This window comes from Haliotis rufescens, unplaced genomic scaffold, assembly GCF_023055435.1.
Source record: "Haliotis rufescens isolate VD_foot unplaced genomic scaffold, xgHalRufe1.0.p SCAF_3, whole genome shotgun sequence".
NCBI classification, from domain to species: domain Eukaryota; kingdom Metazoa; phylum Mollusca; class Gastropoda; order Lepetellida; family Haliotidae; genus Haliotis; species Haliotis rufescens.
This window is the reverse complement of record NW_025964001.1, coordinates 40,249,462-40,269,781: the sequence shown is the minus strand read 5'-3', so window position 1 is coordinate 40,269,781 and position 20,320 is coordinate 40,249,462. Positions and strand designations below refer to the sequence as shown.

At 37.3% G+C, this 20,320-nt stretch overlaps 2 long non-coding RNA genes across 3 annotated transcripts; one reads left to right on the top strand and one right to left on the bottom strand.

Annotated features, from left to right (window-relative positions):
- The first annotated feature begins 901 nt into the window (after positions 1-901).
- Positions 902-6,777, top strand: LOC124122740. 2 transcript variants are annotated; one of them, XR_007223093.1, is made up of 3 exons: positions 902-1,042; positions 5,195-5,799; positions 6,240-6,777. It is a non-coding gene; the product is annotated as an uncharacterized LOC124122740 (long non-coding RNA). The 2 variants fall into 2 exon arrangements; XR_007223094.1 differs by having other exon boundaries at positions 1,037-1,170.
- LOC124122745 lies at positions 4,355-16,104 on the bottom strand. Its single transcript, XR_006859215.2, has 3 exons — positions 13,953-16,104; positions 5,208-5,296; positions 4,355-4,892 (listed from the first exon to the last, which is right to left on the bottom strand). It is a non-coding gene; the product is annotated as an uncharacterized LOC124122745 (long non-coding RNA).
- Between the last annotated feature and the right edge of the window lie 4,216 nt (positions 16,105-20,320).

Genomic DNA, 20,320 nt, shown 5'->3' with positions numbered 1-20,320 from the left:
AGCACCGTACACTGCTAGTGTCAGCACCGTACCCTGCTATTGTCAGCACCGTACCCTGCTATTGTCAGCACTGTACCCTGCTATTGTCAGCACCGTACACTGCTAATGTCAGCACCGTACCCTGCTATTGTCAGCACTGTAACCTGCTATTGTCAGCACTGTACCCTGTTATTGTCAGCACCGTACCCTGCTATTGTCAGCGCCGTACCCTGCTCATGGGTTGCATCAAAGCTGTAACATCCAGAACTGGCATCACTTCAGGATTTCTTCCCAGTGTGCCTGCACATACAACTGAATACTGTTCCAAGCATAACTAGTCTGCATTACTAATCCTCATCACTAAATCCTCACTCTTTAATTAATTTAGTCTTTTTACTTGGGGTGGGAGGTGGGTCTTTTTATTTCAGTTCTACATTTCTCAAATGGTAATCAGGGGTAATCAAGCGTTTGCTCGTCACACCGCAGGCCTGGGTTCGATTCCCGACATGGGTACAATGTATGAAGCTGATTTCTGGTGTCCCCCACCGTGATACTGCTGAAATATTGCTAAAAGCAGCATAAAACCATACTCACTCACTCACAAAGAATCATTTCCACATTGTAGAATATGGCTAGTATTCTACTAAGAGAAATTTGGAAATGTAAATTGTGCTGCCGAACTGTGTTGTTTGTAGCTTCAAGTACAACAATCCTGAACAAGACTTAAACCCCATTCACCATGGGCTTTTTCTCACATTAAGCTGACATAACCCAAATACTGTTAATGCAGTGTTAAATTTTGATTGTACATCAAAGTCAATCTGTAAGTCCAGTTATCATAACATCCCATAATATCATCACCACAACGGATGTCTATCTTCACATCAGCCCCACTTCCTTCCAACCCCGGTCCAAAGCCCCCATTAATGTGACCAAGCCAGGTTTATGCACAATTGCATTTGCCCCGGGGCAGATCATTTAATTGTTTTGTTACGCCATATATCAAGTCTGCACTGAGAAACCCAGCCTATCTAGGCTATCACAACCCTCACTGACCAAACAGGTAGTGTAACATCTCATTGGAAAATAATTGCAGGCTCCCTTGCCCCTCATTGACGAGCTTGTAGCAAGGGACATCCATTGGTGAACAGGTGATTGGTCAGTCTTACCCACAATAAGGTTTGATTACAGGTGGGTCTGCCTTGTGGTTTCCACGAGGTAAACTGTTTCCAGTCATTTGAAGTTACCTGTCTGAGTCGTTAACCTGCTCGCACAGGTGTGTTCTGTTCTCCTTTGACCAGGTCACAGCGACCTGGAGTGTCATGATTGCTTTAGAATCAATAGTGTCTGCCCTAATATCAGCTGTATAAATACGCTAGTCCTGTTTCTTATCAGTTTACTTGATCGGGGATTTTGCCTTGAAGTTCAAAACTTGAACTGATTTTTTAAATAGGGAAATAAATCATTTATTCATTGTGTACACAACATAAGCATATGAATAAGCAAACAGACATGTATTAAAGCAGATTTATTTTCCATCAATAACACAAATATAAGCATAGTAAGCAAAAATATGATATCAGTTCAAAGGCAGATAGTTTGTGCTTTATATCCCCTTCTAATGCCAGTGTGTACCTTGTATTTGATGGAACAATACAAGGTGAATATTCTGCATTTTACACCCAAATGACATGGAATTCCTTATCACGTTACTGTCTGTCATGTCAAAACGTATCAATTTGGATAATGTCCATGTATTTTCATATCTTATCAACAGTGTACTTTAGGTTGACAAGACAGGTGAATTGGTAGTCATACAATTTGATGGTTATTGTCCATGGTACCACCTTGTTTGTTAAATTTAAATATAATGAAGCCAATTTTGGTAACTGTGAATGATTACATTGATATTTCAAGACATTCTCTTACACATACAACAACTGGCAATAGGCCCTTATTAGAGTGTTCATACTGACAATTGTTAGGGCCTGGCCATATGTTATGGGGGGTTGAGTTGTGGGGTGGTGTGTGTGTGTGTGAGTTTGATTGTTTTGGGTAGGGTACAATCAAATTCTGCTGACCCCCCATTTTGTCATCCCCCCCCCCCCCCCCGGCGAGACTGACTACCCAATCCATTAGTTGCCTCTTACATCAACCATGGGTTGCTGAAGACCAATTCGAACCCAGATCTTCACAGAGCTTGACACATATGACCTCCCATGTTTAAGCCCATTAACTGTATACACTGTATCAGTTCAATTATTTTAAAAGTTCATTGTTACTTTTTTGGTTTGATTTTTGTTGTTTATTATGTTTTTATTTTTCAATTTCACTTAATTGTCCATGAAAGATAGAGAGGCCGAACAAATGAAAATAAATATAACTATTTTAATTTTAAATGTATTTCTGATGGTGGCATGAAATCAGGTCTGCCCAAAATATAAAAACTGACACCTCATCACATTTTTATTGCAACAAGTTTCTACATATGCCCAACCAAGCCCACATGGTGCATATAGCCATTCATAATATATATCTATATGCAAATATAAGTTCAGTCCTCACTAGTATAATATTAACATTTTTCATTCCACTTGAAAGAGACAACTGTATTGAAATTATTTTTTTATTTTGGAATAGCAAACATACATTTTTTACTTTCATCTTATTTAATCTTAGTGATATCAACCATTTTATATCTTTCAAACTTTCAAGTATTGAATTACCTTAAAATATCACCCACCTTTATTGATGACTTGCAAGGCACTTAATAAATAACAGTATGCATTTCAATCTCAGAAATATTGACAGTATGATGTATAGGGGCCGCCATTACTGTGAATGAGCTTGAAAGTGGGTGAACCTGCTCACGGGGAGATCAATGCATGGAGTATGTCGCAATGTTGTCGTAGAATTCACCTCAGACACCTGTACATTGCTTTAAGCATGTCAGAGCTATCAGTGTGGAGTCCTCAACATAAGATGACTAATTTAAAATAAAATTAAGGCAAGACTAATTTAATTATTTGGTTTGCACACTAGAAGAAGCTTGTAATAAGAAGCGTGTAAATTGTAAGGATCAAACACGTATTTTCACTGTTTGAAACTTTCAGTGGAGACACAAGTACTTTTATCGAGCAGGGCGAAGTCATTTTCATGTTTTATGGATAAGACTGCACTAATTTTTTCATATGTGACATAAATTAAAAAAACAACATATGCTGTTTGATTGAAAATATGTTTTAACATTTTTGGTATCAACTTCTTTTCAAGGGGTATTTTATGGTAATTAGCCTCAAATCATCCCGACAACATTATATATTTTTTAGATTTTGCCTTTTGACCAAGAAAATCTCAATTTCATTAAAATCAGAACCCAGTACTCGTTATCGTGTGGCAGTAGCGAACACTGTAATGTTATTTTAATGATATTGAGAAAATCTGAAAAAAAATATTAAATTGGTCAACAACCAAAAAATGCCATTCAATTTCAACTCAAGGGACATGTCAGGTTTTTTACCATTCATAAAGACATATTGAGAAGACATGTAACATAAGTGATACCCCAACCACACGGTGCCCCAACTGCATATTGATAGATACTCATGAGTGTGTTACTGTACAAGATCATTCATTGACAATGTTGACATACCTCTGTGACAGATTGACAGATCCTGTCAAAGAGTGACATAACTGCTCCAAGTGTGTTCTGGCACATCTGACTTGGGGACAGTCAAGTCCATGGGATAGATCTATAGATCTGTGATGATAGATCTGCAGAGGGGACCAAGTCTGGACACAAGACATGCTGATTTACCTCCATTTACATTTCTCCGACTCTGATGAACTGTCTGTCAAGGGTGTATTTATCATTCATACCTTCACTAATCCATTATCATGTCATTTAATCAGGCAATGTTAATGTATCGTGTTGGTTTAATTAATACTAAGCCTCCTTGAAATGTGAAGAAAAACAAGGATGGAAATAAACAAATTGCTGTGTTTTGATTAAAGGTATAACCCAAAAAATATGACAAATTGATAAAGTACTATACATTTTCCCGACAACCATGTAGTTGCATGGGTACCAGGTAGGATTTAAGAGTGAACCCACTTTTCAGAACAATAACACAAGTTTAACATCCTCATTGTTAACAATTCTAAATAACTAGATATCTTAACTCTCTATATCCTCTAGCACATAGAAGAACAAAATTTGATTTTGAGTTTCTTCAAATCTTACAATAGGGTTCAAATGGAAAGTATAGAGTTCAATATTTAACAATGAATACTGACTCTTTAATTTCCATCAGATATAAAAGGTAATAAACTTGAAGTTTAATGTAAAAAATATTTTATTCAACCAAAACAGGAAATAATCATATCAGTTGTCATATGTTCTGGTAAATTTAGTAACAAATTTGAAAAAGATAACCTTATCAGTTAATTAACTGACTCCCGATTTTTCACCGCATTTTAGCAATGTTGTACAAAGATACAACTCAAACACATTTATTTACCATGTAGGTTCATTCTAAACACGACCGCCCACTCCTGACTTCGCTGACAGTGCGGGGGAGTAGTGAGGGACAGATAAGGACTAAACTTTCCACATGTTGAGATCTATATTTAATGTTGTATATCTAAAACAGATAAAAACATATTTCATAAGGAAAGTTACTCAGTGTGAGTTGATACAGCTGCAGGTTGCCAGGCATTGCAGTCATGGGAGGACAAGGCATCCTAGTTGTAGCCTCATCTTTGAATCATAACACTGTGTCTTGTGTATGTAGGCTGTGACGTACCAAGGGTTGGTTAGGTAGCCTAGCGGGTCTGGTCATGCCAAACACATGGGTTTGTTTCTCACATGACAAGATGTGTCAGTCCATCCACTGTGTCCCATGTGGTCATCACTGGAATATTAATGAAAGCAGTATAAAAATCATATTCAATCCAGAGTTAAGTTTTTTTACATTTTTTGGTTTATCCTTTTTTGGTAAAAATGTAGTCTGTTGTGGACAAAAAATTAATTTGTTTTGTTTTGTAAATATAATTTTGGTAATATAAATATAATGCCTTGTCTGCAGCGTTACTGATGTTAGCTTAACTCATCAATAGGCCCATTGCAATTTATTTTCTTGCTGTGTCTTCAATATGTATGCCACAAACCTATGATTGTAGGTTTGAATCTCGGTTTGCCCGATTATCATTCCAGGTCAGCACCATACCTGTGCAGGTGAGTTTCACCAAAGTGGTACCGGGTAACCGTCTGAGGCCTGCATCACTTCCCTCCTACCCTGCACATCAAGCTGACTCGCTGTGATATAAATGGAATACTGGTCACACTCAACACATTCACTAATTGTATGCGCAATTGTTTCTGTGATAAACGCAAGTTGGCATCCAGTGAATTGAAAGAATAGTGCATTTTACAATCTATATTTTTACTTTTCATTGTAGGGTTGATGGAATCTAAAAACAGATAAAGAAAAAATAACTTCAAATTTGGCCAGTCCAATTCTAATACATGTACTTGTTTTACAAATAATTTTATAACCAACAAGCATGTGAGAGATATTTATGGCATTTAAGGCTTCTTGACCATTTTAGTAGTTTTACATATTTGGATATATACTAATGTTTAACAATTTGTTTCTGAGAGATATTGCATTTTTAACATATATAGCCAGTTTTATTATGACAGCATCATCTTTTTCCTTATAGAAAGCATATCCTTGAATCAACTGGACTTAATCGAAATAATTATGGACTCGTTCTTTCAGAAGGAATTACCAAACAGATGTATCTCCTGATACAGAGGTAAACCTAACTCATCTCATTTTCTCGTCCTTGTGATGATGTATATAAAAAAGACCAATTGTGTCAGTTTCTGCAAGTCCTTGGTCTATCTTAAACTTCATGACTGAGAGAGTATGGTTTTATGCCGCTTTAGCAATATTCCAGCAATAACACAGCAGGAACATCAGAAATGAGCTTTACACATTGTACCCATGTGGGGAATCGAACCTGGCCTTCGTTGTGACGAGCGAACGCTTTTACCAATAGGCTACCCCACCGCCCCACCTTAAAATAAAGAATGTTGGTATTATACTATAGGACTAGTACCAGTTTCAAAACCTTGTTTTACCTTGTTTGCTGCCCCTATTCTTAACGCCCATCCATCAAGAAGATTTATCACATAAAATTCATCAAATTATACCCATCGGAAGTTAACGTCTTTTCTATTTTATTGGAACCAGATCCGAAGCAGATAACAACCCAAATTGGATGTGAAATGTTCACCTTGGTCAATGCCTAAATCCAGATGGGTTCAGCTGATGGCTACTTTTAAATGGACAGTAATTAGCATGGTGGTTGTTAATTACAGGTGTGTCAGTGACCACAAGCCAGCTTCCTGCTGTTGCCTTGTGTCCAGTTTCAGTGACCCAGGTCACTGATTACATTCACAATCCAGTGGGGATAGTGGATATCCAAATCTTTCAAGGTCAAGTTCTGCCTACCAAGATGGACAACAGGCTGTGTGGTGATAAATATACATAACAGTACTTGTAGTATAAATAGGTTAAGGTCATGAACTATGTGGAACAATGTGGACGTGTGATTGACAGCTATTGAACATGGTTGGATATGAGGAACAGCTGGATGTCAATCAATATGAAATATATTTCAGTTATCCAACTGAAGAAATATGTACTTTCCTTTTATGAATATTTGATTTCGAGTTTCAAGAGACAAGAAGTCCTTTTGTGTTGGTGTTTTAGCATTATAAACTCTTGATTCATTTTTTAAAATTTTATTATTATTATTATTATTATTATTATTATTATTATTATTATCTGAAATTCAGACTTCTGTGATATAAGCATATATAACTATAAGAGAGAGATAACATTTTCTAGACATAACAACAACTGTTGTTTATGTGTGTCAACCTGGCTCTAGTTTGTTTGTTTGTTTTTTAACATCTAACATTTAAGGCCACATTCAGCAATATTCCAGCTAAATGACAGCTGTCTGTAAATAATCAAGTCTGGATCAGACAATCCAATGATTGACATCATGAGCATCAATCTACACAGTTGTACCATGATGACATGCATCAACCAAGTCACTGAGCCTGACCACCCAAACCCGTCTCTTACAACAAGCATGGGTTGTTGAATACCAATTCTGACCAGGATCTTCAAGGGGAACCTGGCTAAAGAAGGGTAGCAAGTCAAGTGACATATGTAGTTTTATGACAAAAGAAAATAGCACTAATTTCCTCCTTACCTCCCTCCAGTCTCTAAAAGGAAACATCACTAAAAACTAAAAATGTACTTAAACAATGTATAAATTGGAGGGCTTAAAATCAATAAAAAGAATTTTGGATATACTGGTAATGAAAGTTAGTGATCAATTTTCTCCTTAAAAACATCTTTCGAAAACATTTACATAAAGTTTATGACCTGCCTGATTATAACAGGATTAAAATGTTAAGAACAAAAATTATTTTTTGGCTGTCAGATTAATGCAATGATTTCCCAAATTTGCTTCTCAACCATGTAATCTTGACCAAGTGAAGTCCCTCGAATGTCCCATGCGGATTCCAAAGCAGGGGTGGGAGCGTGGGAGGGTGTGTGTGTCCTTACGCTACCTGATGTTCTTACTGATATTTGAGATATTATGCAACAAGATGAGTTGAGAACTTAGTTACATGACCACTTGTTTTAATCATGACATTTGATAAGACAGCTGTTTTTAGCATTGTGTCATTTGAAGCTGACCCAAAACATTGCCTTATGGCGAATTTTGTCCTGCACTTGACTGACATTTTGTCCCAGAAATAATCTTATTTAAAAATATATATCCACAAAATAAAAAACATAATATCCAAGTGGAGCCCAGAACAATCCCTAATTTCAGGGTTGAGGCAATCTAGACTTGACTTTTAATATATTCGCAGGGTCTGTGGAATATATATATAATTTGAAGCCAAATCCAGTCTAGATTATAAAAAACAAGTCTATAGTCAGCTCTCTTCCACAATGATTTGTTTGTTTGTTGTTTAACGGCACACTCAGTAATATTCCAGCTATATGACGGCTGTCTGTAAATCATCGCGTCTCAACCAGCCAATCCAGTGATTGACATCATGAGCATCGATCCACGAAAAAATTGGGATACCATGACATGTATCAACCAAGTCAGCGAGCCTGACCACCTGATCTGCCTTTTATGGCAAGCATGGGTTACTGAAGACCTATTCTACCCCGGATCTTCAAGGGTCTATTCCACAATGAAATCAGCATCAGAAAAAAATTTCAAGGAGAGAAATGTATTATTTAATAAAAGATTTCATAGACTACTCTAGTCTAGTGGCAAATCAGTGTTTGGTGTTTATCAGAAGAGACTGGACATAAAATACACTGGATAATACAGGAGGTAATACTACATGAACCAAAAAATGAACAAACTGGACAAATCTTGATAATGTTATATGTCAATTCATTAAAAGTATAAACAAATATCTCACCATAACAAGAAAATAATCATCATTATGAACAATCTTATCCTCATCAGCAAGCATACAAAAAACCTGATGATGCCGATCGGGGTTGTATATTTATAGATTTTCAACAACCTCTCCAGCTAGGATTCTGGTTAACTCAGTACAAAAGTAAATACGTTATGTTTTTGACTTGCAGCTGTGACCACAGAAATGTTTATATGAGAGACAAAATTTCATTCTTATCTCAGGCAGACAAGTGGGAGATTCAATGGTTCACTGCTATGATGTACAAGATGGATTACAGAAAAAAACCTGCCCTTTTTAAATTTCTGTTCTTGGAAAGCCTGCATCCAAAACCAACCGATTTGCAGGATGCTATATTTCCAATGGAATTATAGAAATGAACAGGAATTAAACAGCTGGATTTACATGCAAAAATATACTTGATAAAATTATTTGTTTCAAATCTTTTGAAATCAAAGTCATGATGTAAACGTGATATATGCTGCTGATCTCTGTGAAAATTTAATACAGAAAAATGAATCTTCTGTGAAAATTTAGAATGTTACCAATAAACACCCTACATTTCCCCCCTTAACTGACAGAACCTCCCCACCCCCTCTGCACTGGCAGATCTGGGGTGGGTTGTGTCCAGGGATTCTGACCACCTCTCTTATGAACAAATGAAGAACATATGCCTCTCTGTGATAGTGTGAGTAGACCCATGAACTCCTAAACTGTAGGCTCCACCTCCATCCCACCTTACGCATATACTACTTCAAAGAAAATAAACAAATTAATTGAATTTTTATTTCAGCCTCCATTTCCAAAAAAGTTCAGGACCTCACAATTCTTTCATATTACTATAGTTAATCAGTCATGGCATGGTCTATTTTGTTAAATAGTATAGTAAGCAAAGTTCTTTAACCATAAAAGTGTTCTTGGATGTAATGCCAAGATGTGAACTTTTAACTGCGGGGTAGTAATAATCCTGTTTGTTACATTGTAATCTTACATCTTACATGATGAGGTGTGAAAGTTTCATATCCTCAAGCAGTAAACAGTATTATCTTCCATCTGAGTTGTATAGCAAGCTGACCCACTGACCCTCTGACCAGTGTAGAACAATGATATCACATACACTGACCAACTGACTATTGTCATTGTTACATATCATTCGGACAACATCCCACTAACTCATGGGTATTTACAACCGCATCTGACTGTAAAATTTATTGTATCTTCAAAGCCCATCAATGACTGAGTCATGACCTGGTGTGGACTTAATGAGGACTGTAACAGTAATGAAACGCTCTAGGTCAATGTCTATCCATTGTCCAGAACACCTTTAACCTAATTTTCAATAGTGATGTGACTTAGTGTGAAATTCAATATGAATGTTACATATTTGTGGTGATGAACATGAATAAATATTATGGATATTTTGAGGGATATGTTGTCCCAAGAACATTATCTTAAGTTTACGTCTGAATTTATTTTGCATTATAATCTATTTAGCTTAATACATTGATTATCAATAGCAGGGCTTTATAGTCTCAAAGACATCTGACATCTGTGGTTGATACTTTTGGACTGTTTAATTCTGTCATAAAAGAAACTTAAATGAGGATTAGGTGGTCAAAATGACAAAGGTTACAGAGTGAGTGAGTTGGTTTTAATGCCGTTTTTAACTGTATTCCAGTTACATCACGGCATGTAAGCTTAACGTGGGAGGAAAGCCTGAAGTGATGCAGGTCTCAAACATTTACTACTTTGATGAAACCCATTAGCATGGGTATGGTGCCGACAAACCTAGATATTTGTGCAAACCAGGATTCAAACCCAGGATTTCTGGGGTGCCCAAGAGATGCAACTCTGTACACAACATTGTGGCACCTTAGAAAACTCGGCTAGACTAACACTTAATCTATAAAAAGATTTCATTAAAATAATTGTAATTTGTTTCCTAAAGAACCTTTCCACCTCTGCTGTTTTCATATGTGGAATCAAGGAAACTAGTCTTGGTTTAGTTTGATCTAGACATGCCTAGGCTTTTATTAAAAAAATAAATATGTGTATATATATATAAACTCCACTGTCATGGCTCAGAGCTATGACTTGGCCACCAGTGCCCCTTACAGACATCATCAGAAAAGACCATCCCTTGCTGGGAGCCTGTGCTATTTTACCCAGCATTCAGATGCTTGCATGTAGGATCACGATTTGGCAAAGGGCGGGATGTGACATGGAAACCTTTTTGTCCACTATATTTTTTTCTAGTATATGTCAGAAGATGAGTAACTAACCCAATCATAGGAAACAAAGGTAACGACTACACATAAACTGACTGGCCAAAGAAAATATACACCCATGTTTGATGGTGACTAAAAATGAAACAAACAAGAAATATGTTATTCAATGGTAATGTATTTGATACAGGTATATTACATGCAAAGTTGCCCTTGGACCTTAAGTTTGCAGTGTTTCTGCGACTGTTTTCAGCTTAATAATGTTTTGATAATATTTGTAAATCTTTAGTCAAATCCTATAAGTGTTTACTTTCTTTTGCCTGGCATTTTATATCATATATGATTTAAAAATCTTCGGTCCAGACTCCAGACTCTAGACTCCAGTTTTTGTCACATCCTTGTACTTGACCACATAATAAGTCAAACACTTGCAAATGCTAAGAAGAAGAAAGACTAGTTGTCTGTCATAAAATAAACATCCATAAATATGCTGAATTTGAAAGTTCCAGTTCCAGATGGTTCTTGTTTCATTTCCAGTGGGCCAACAAGTGCCCTTATCATTACTTATCTTAACCCACAACAATCTGTAGCAACATCTGTAGCAACAACTGTAGCATGTGTCACTCCTCCTAGCACTGTCCTACAACACAGATAGCTATACAACAGTGATTAAGATATCTGGTCAAATGTTGTCTCTCTAACATGTGAAGTATGCCTTTATCTTGGAATGTCTACTGATTAGGAAGTGTTTGTAGGTGTGTTACTAGATAAAATGGACTTAAAGGTTTGCTAGATCAGCCAAAACATCCCTCACTCACTCACTCACTGTTCACGATTTCATCAAGTGTCTTCAGCCAAAGAACATGAGACTTTGTACTTTGTGATTTAATACATCTGATTTCATGTAACACAGCTTTGGAACTTCTTGTTGAATTTACTGTTATGCATGCTGTCCTATCAAAAGGCTGATAAATTTTGAACAAGCTCACAGCAACTTGATACAAATAAATGAATTAAACATTGATTTTAAATCCTTGCAGTCAATAAAGACAAACTTGGCATGACTTCCTCTGGGAACAGTCTCATTTCTCAAGCCGAGACACTTCATGAACATTTGATGAGCTGAAAATTTGTGAAATTTTTCTGACAATTTTTCCAGAGACCTCTTTGAAGGCGTATACTCAAAGTGAGACCCAAACTCCACATTTCTCAATAAAAGACTGGTGCTTTCATTTTGTATTTATGATGAATGTTTTCCTGCACAGCCAATGGAAAACATTACACCACAACAAAATTTAAAATTCATTAATTTTCCATGAATCAGATAAAGTAAATTGAATAAATACCATTCCTATAAGCCAGAGGAGGTCTTTACTAGCATCCGGGGAGGGTTTCAGTCTCGCACTGAGGACCAAGCACATTTCTGTGAGTGAAGGGTGCTTTAATGACAGAAAGTGGAAACAATTGGTTCTTAGACAATAACCTAACAGTGTTCTCACTGGGGAATACAATTTTCATTCTCTGACCCTTTTTCTGCTGTTCTGGAGTCTGGAGATTTAATTATACTATTAGGCCAGATCAATGCATATTATTTTTTAACGAGCTTCTTTAACTTTTGCAACAGTTAGAATTATTATTTTTTTAAATTATAAATGATGTTTATTTGAAAATTATTTTTTTTCTTCAAACTTTTGTAAATTTATTTCAAGTTCATTTTTTCAAAAACTTAACCTCAAATTAACATTTTTCATACTGCCTCCTGCATTTGATGAAGATAATTTGTTAAACAAGAAATAATATTGGTCTGACATTACAATTGTTAACATTAAGTTAAAAGTAACTTTGCTATAAAGTTATAATATGAGTTTTTAACTTTTGTGTACTAGTTTTGCTTAGATAACAAAATTAGACTACGATGTTAAGAAAGAAATTGAGCATAAGGTTGCATGAAAGGCAACACTTTCTCTTTTTGGGTTTTATGGATAGACAAATCAGAAAATGAAATAAAAACACTGTAGGCATACAGCCAATACAATGGTGACATGTAAATTATTAAATGTGGATCAAACAAAACAGTGGTTGAACAACCTACCAGTCAGAACCACAGCACATCATTATCAACAAGATCATATAATATGAAGACAATCTCAATTAAGTGAGATATATTGACACACAATATTTTTCTGTTCTCACATATTCCTCATGTGGGTAAAAAGATTGAACAAATGTACATTTTAACATTTATGTTTATTATAATTTTTTTATGAATCAGTATACATGTGTATATATGCTCTTAAATTCTTCTTTCACACACTCTGTGTGATTTAATGTCCTCTTATAAGTTAATGCTCACCCTCCAGTCATTATATGTTTATTGAGGAAATAAGGTTTATTTCTATACCTTCAAGTCATATAGACTGATGGAATCTTGTGACAGAAGCAGAGACATTGCCTTTTCATTCATTTATTGCTGAAATGGGATCCCAGACTTTTAAAGCAGAATTTTTGCTTTTTTGGTTCATTGAAATATCTTTTTTATGAAGTTATTAATAAGTTTTTAAAATATTTGAATTGTGTATTTTGTGTTAAACACTTTTTATTTATTTTGACGAAAAGTTTTCACAAAACCATCTTTAAACCAAGAAATATTTGTTTGTTTGTTTGTTTGTTTGTTTGTTTGTTTGTTTGTTTGTTGTTTGACACTGAACACAGCAATACTCCAGCTTTATGGCGGCGGCCTGTAAATACATGTAATTAAGGCTTGACCAGGGCCCACTTGCACAAAGCGATCTTAGCGCTAAGATGATCTTAACTCCCATACTTTAACATAGGCTTACAATAGCCGTAGCGCTAAGATCGCTTTGTGCAAGTGGACCCAGATGATCCAGTGATTGATATTGTGAGCAACGACCAAATCTGTCTGGGTATGGGGACACCCCATCAACAAAGTCACCGAGCCCACTTGCACAAAGCTATCTTAGCGCTAAGACTATTGTAAGCCTTTGTTAAAGTATGGGAGTTACGATCATCTTAGCGCTAAGATCGCTTTGTGCAAGTGGGCCCAGATCAATTGGATCTAATTCTAACCCAGAATCCCCACATGGTAAAACAAGAAATAAGAAACAGTTTTTGTATTTAAGTATCACGATTTTATTGCAATGGTTAAAATGTTCTAAAGAATCTCCCATCATAGCTTCTGACAAATGCGTTACCTGTAAACATTTGTCGAATGTATTCAGTGGCTAGTGATCCTAGATGACCCAGGAACAGATGGGAACATCTTGACAGCCATCTTCATCTCCTGTGTAGACTGGTATATTTACTCTGTGAAGGACGACAAGAAGGTATTATACAGGGTATGGTCAGTATTGTGGACACATCAATTGTGTTAATATATTCACAACAAGTGAACACAATGCTTCTATTGTGGGTCATGTTCCTATGAATGTCTGTAAGTCTCACAGTCAGTGCATAACCCTATCATATGGAGATTTGAGTAATCAGCGCATTCATTGACCTCAGTTCAGTAGAAGTAGCTTCTGGGACAGTTGCTAATGGAGTGTGTGGTTAGGAATACATTACTGGACTTGTGACGTCTTGTCATCTTGGCTGCTGGGCATCTGTGTGGGTCTATTGATGAGTCGACATTCTCACGGAGCTGTCAGTGTGTGATTGTTTTATACATCTGTGTCTGTTTCTCATGGTTGTTAATGTGCCTTGTCGTATACACAAGACATAATGTGTTCATGTGTCATACTATTGTCATATACACAATACAATATGTCCATGTGTCATACCATTGTCATATACGCCAGGCACAATGTGACCATGTGTCATACCATTGTCATATACGCTAGGCACAATGTGACCATGTGTCATACCATTGTCATATACGCTAGGCACAATGTGTCCATGTGTCATACCATTGTCATATACGCCAGGCACAATGTGACCATGTGTCATACCATTGTCATATACGCCAGGCACAATGTGTCCATGTGTCATACCATTGTCATATACGCTAGGCACAATGTGTCCATGTGTCATACCATTGTCATATACGCCAGGCACAGTGTGACCATGTGTCATACCATTGTCTTATATGCCAGGCACAATGCGTCCATGTGTCATACCATTGTCATATACGCCAGGCACAATGCGTCCATGTGTCATACCATTGTCATATACGCCAGGCACAATGTGACCATGTGTCATACCATTGTCATATACGCCAGGCACAATGTGTCCATGTGTCATACCATTGTCATATACGCCAGGCACAATGTGACCATGTGTCATACCATTGTCATATACGCCAGGCACAATGTGTCCATGTGTCATACCATTGTCATATACACCAGGCACAATGTGTCCATGTTTCATACCATTGTCAAATACGCCAGGCACAATGTGTCCATGTTTCATACCATTGTCATATACGCCAGGCACAGTGTGACCATGTGTCATACCATTGTCATATACCCAAGACACAACGTGACCACCGACCTTGGCAGACACTCACTTCATTCGACCATGGAGGCGGTCACCAGTGAGAGGATGGAGTCAGGCCTGGGAAGGTCACTGTGACCATGTAGAAGGAGAGGGTCAAGTGTTACCTCCTTGACCACATTCCATCATAAGGACACAACACTTCCCCACTTGAAACAACAGGACTTTGTCCAGTGGGCGTGTCCCTCTGGTTCTCACAGTCCTACCACAGAAAACACTCAGTTTCTTATCTTTCAGCTAAATCTGACCCTACGAATGGCTTTCTCTACCTACAGGTTTAAATATAGGGCCAGTTTGAAGAACACAATAGTCAAATAATTTTTAAAGTTCTGTTGGTTTCTTATGAACAAAACATGAATGGTACAGACACTGACACTGAAATAATTGATAAGTCAGCATGATTGGGGCAAGGCAAGGGGAGGGAGGGGGAGTGAAAGGACATTACAGTAGCAAGCAGTGAGATTAAATGTTGATTGATGTGTACTAGTCATCTTACCTTCCCTTTAAGTGGAGCCCTGTTCCACAAAGCGATCTTAGTACTGAGGTGATCATTACTCTTATGCTTTACTATTGGCTTATGATAGTTGTATCGCTAAGATAGATCACTTCTGTGAAACAGGGCCTAGGGGGAATGGGTAGCTAAGGTGATCGTAACTCTTATACTTTCATATTGGCTTACGATAGTTGTATTGCTAAGATCACTTTGTAGAACAGGGACCAGGGGGAATGGGTGGCTAAGGTGATCGTAACTCTTAGACTTTCATATTGGCTTACGATAGTTGTATCGCTAAGATCACTTTGTAGAACAGGGACCAGGGGGAATGGGTGGCTAAGGTGATCATAACTCTTATACTTTCATATTGGCTTACGATAGTTGTATTGCTAAGATCGCTTTCTAGAACAGGGACCAGGGGGAATGGGTGGCTAAGGTGATCGTAACTCTTATTCTTTCATATTGGCTTACAATAGTTGTATTGTTAAGATCGCTTTGTAGAACAGGGACCAGGGGGAATGGGTGGCTAAGGTGATCGTAACTCTTAGACTTTCATATTGGCTTACGCTAGTTTTATTGCTAAGATCACTTTGTAGAACAGGGACCAGGGGGAATGGGTGGCTAAGGTGATCATTACTCTTATTCTTTCATATTGGCTTACGATAGTTTTATTGCTAAGATCACTTTGTAGAACAGGGACCAGGGGGAATGGGTGGCTAAGGTGATCGTAACTCTTATTCTTTCATATTGGCTTACAATAGTTGTATTGTTAAGATCGCTTTGTAGAACAGGGACCAGGGGGAATGGGTGGCTAAGGTGATCGTAACTCTTATTCTTTCATATTGGCTTACAATAGTTGTATTGTTAAGATCGCTTTGTAGAACAGGGACCAGGGGGAATGGGTGGCTAAGGTGATCGTAACTCTTAGACTTTCATATTGGCTTACGATAGTTTTATTGCTAAGATCAATTTGTAGAACAGGGACCAGGGGGAATGGGTGGCTAAGGTGATCATTACTCTTATTCTTTCATATTGGCTTACGATAGTTTTATTGCTAAGATCACTTTGTAGAACAGGGACCAGGGGGAATGGGTGGCTAAGGTGATCGTAACTCTTATACTTTCATATTGGCTTACGATAGTTTTATTGCTAAGATCACTTTGTAGAACAGGGACCAGGGGGAATGGGTGGCTAAGGTGATCGTAACTCTTATACTTTCATATTGGCTTACGATAGTTGTATTGCTAAGATCACTTTGTAGAACAGGGACCAGGGGGAATGGGTAGCTAAGGTGATCGTAACTCTTATACTTTCATATTGGCTTATGATAGTTTTATTGCTAAGATCACTTTGTAGAACAGGGACCAGGGGGAATTGATGGCTAAGTTGTCTAACATGCCACAATTCTATGTGTAGAGTTGTGTCCCTTTGGTGTTCAAGAATCCTAACTCCATAATCCCAAATTTGCTCTAATTATGTTTCTTGCTTTGTCAGCCCCATACCCTTGCTCCAATGTTTCAGCAAAGTGGTAAATATATATAACAAACTGTTAAAAGTGGCACTAAACAAAACACAAGTTCACTCTTGTGAGCCACACTGTGGATATTCTGGGGCAGAAGAGACCTCATGCTTGTAATGACTTCTAGTGAGGATTGGTGACTACAACATGTGACCTAGCTGACTGTGTGTCATCATACCCTGATGGGTCGGGTTGCTCATGCTGTTGACCACTTGTTTGTCTCAACTAGACTCAAATCATTACAGGCTAGTGTGGCATAGCTGGAGTGAGTGAGTGAGTGAGTAGTCTTATGCCACTTTTAGCAAAATTCCAGCGAGACATAACTGGAAGATTGCTCATTTCGGCTTAAAACAACATTCACTCACTCACTCACTTCAACTAGGATTAGAAAATAATTGTTAGTTAACCTAATCAACACTTTATCTCAAAGCACCCTGCTTCAAATCCTTCAAGGATTAACCTATACAAGAATGGATTTCAAGGATGAAAGGAGTTCATGGTAAACTCCGATTCAAACATATATATTTCAGTATACAAGGGATGTATCTTTGGTGCTTCATAGTATGATGACAAGTACTGGTTTGATGTAGTTTTTATAGTTTGAGTGATTCTCATCCTTTCATAGTCACATTTTACCCCTTAAACCTAATTTCCTTAATGAAGAAATCATGAGAATAAACATATTTAAGTGATTTCACCGACTTCAACACTATGTTATGCTCAGTATATAATTTTGCTAAAAATTTGAATAATGATGTGTAGTTGTTTGTTTGTTTATAGTTTGGAGAACATTTTGTACTCTGTTCTAACTACAGATGGGGCGATGGGGTAGCCTAGTGGTTAAAGCGTTCGCTCGTCACGCTGAAGACCTGGGTTTCGATACCCCACATGGGTACAATGTGTGAAGCCCATTTCTGGTGTTCCTTGCCATGATATTACTGGAATATTGCTAAAAGCGGCGTAAACCAAACTCTCACTCACTCACTCACTTTAACTACAGATTGTAAGAGAGTGTGGCGTGTGTAATTCGTCAGTACTTTGACACATTGAAATGAAGATTTACTTACTTAATGTTTAGCTAGTGACTCAATACAGACATGTCACGGTAGAAAGTCAAACAAATCGCGCATTATTAATTAAGCCAGAGGTCATATTTAACTGAACTATTGTCGATTATTTGAGAAAATATTGTTACAAAAGTTAATAATTTGATAGGAGATACTTTCTTCTACAAAGATTGAAATATCACACTTGTAGATGAAAGTATCTTCTACGTAGATTTGGTAGCATCATTTGCATAGATGAAAGTATCATTTATCATAGATGTAACTATGAAAAACTAAAATCCTGGCTCCTGAATCAGGGACCCCCAGTCTAAGTTACCCTGTCAGCAATAAATGAAAGAAAAGGCAATACCTACACTTCTGTCACAAGACTCCATTCACACCACATGACTCACAAGTAAGAAAATAAACATTATATCCTCAACATTAATGTTAAATCTCATAATGACCATGGGGAGAGCATTAACTTCATGAGACATTAAATCACACAAAGCGTGTGAAAGGATGCTGTTGAGAGTCACCACATCTTCCACTTAACCTACATCCCTCCATCATCAGCAATCAGCATCCCGAGAAGCTGTGTCAGCCAGGTACCTCGCACCAGACACCTTGAAAGTGAATATATATCGATATACAGCCACGATGGCGACTATGACAGAAAGACATGTGTCGAAGTCATAGTTTTTTTAACCCCTGACCAATGAGGCGTGACCCGTGGCTCCATTTTACAATGTGAGCAGACATCGCTAATTGATCCGTGTTTCACACGATGGGGCCACCAGGTACGACATAGCCCAGAAACTTTGATGATTTCACTCACATATTTTCGTGGTCTTTCATTAATAGCTGGGTCGGGACCTATTCATTATATCATGCCACACATATGCCTGTTATGTGGAGGACTTTCTTAACTGATGACTATCTTGATATATATGTACATTCCAATGTGTCACAATAGTTGGATAGAGTTAATAGTTTCCATGCCAATACTGCTCTTAATTGTCCGTTAGTAACAATGACTCCTGCAACATGACTGCGGAATATCAACATTTAATTTAATCAAGACCAATCTCGATTATAAAAATTGGCAGGTCCAGCAAGTTGAAAATTAGAATTTGAAAATCAATTTAGAGGACTGAAATATTTTCTGTAATAAAGGATTTCATGGACTATATGTTCGTCTATTACAATAGTTGTGTAATGAGTTTCAGGAGCGTAGTATATGCACCTTAATGTTTGGATGTTAGTGAGTGAGTGAGTTGGGTTTAATGCTGCTTTGAACAGTATGCCATTTATATCACAATGGTAGGCTTAATGTTGGAGGAAAGCCTTATGTGATGTAGGTTTCAGAGGTTTACCACTTTGGTGAAACTCACATGCCCTGATAAGCCTAGAAACATAATCAGGGCAAACTGGGATTCAAACCCATAATTATAGGTTTCTGACGTACCCAAGGGACACAACTCTGCACAGCGAATTGTGGGGCCTTTGTCGACTGGGCCACCTGTGACCCTGTGTGGATGTTAACTCTTCAGTATGTGGGTATGAAATTAGATTAAACCATTCAAGAAATCACAAAAAAACAGAATCATATAATGTTCCAAACACAACTCCTTAGCAACCCATTAATAACATGAATTAATTTAAATTAATAGTTTCTTGAGGTAATTACTATTTTTGTGAGGGTTCACAATGAATTCCCCCTACCAACACATGTTTGATTATAAAATTTATATTTTCAAAACTCAAATTAACCAAAAACATGAAGTTAATTTGAATTAATTTTCAAGTCTTTTGGACACTGCAGGATATTAAAACATCAGCTGTGTACAATTTGAGGATTAAGGAGGATGATGGTTGATTGAGCTGAACTTGAAAATGATCAGAGCCCTGGGGCCAGCACTTTGTGACCCTGAAAACTCTGGTTAATTACTCGTGACATGTAATCAGTAGTAATCAAACACTACGCTTCAATAATTACCCATCATGCAACAC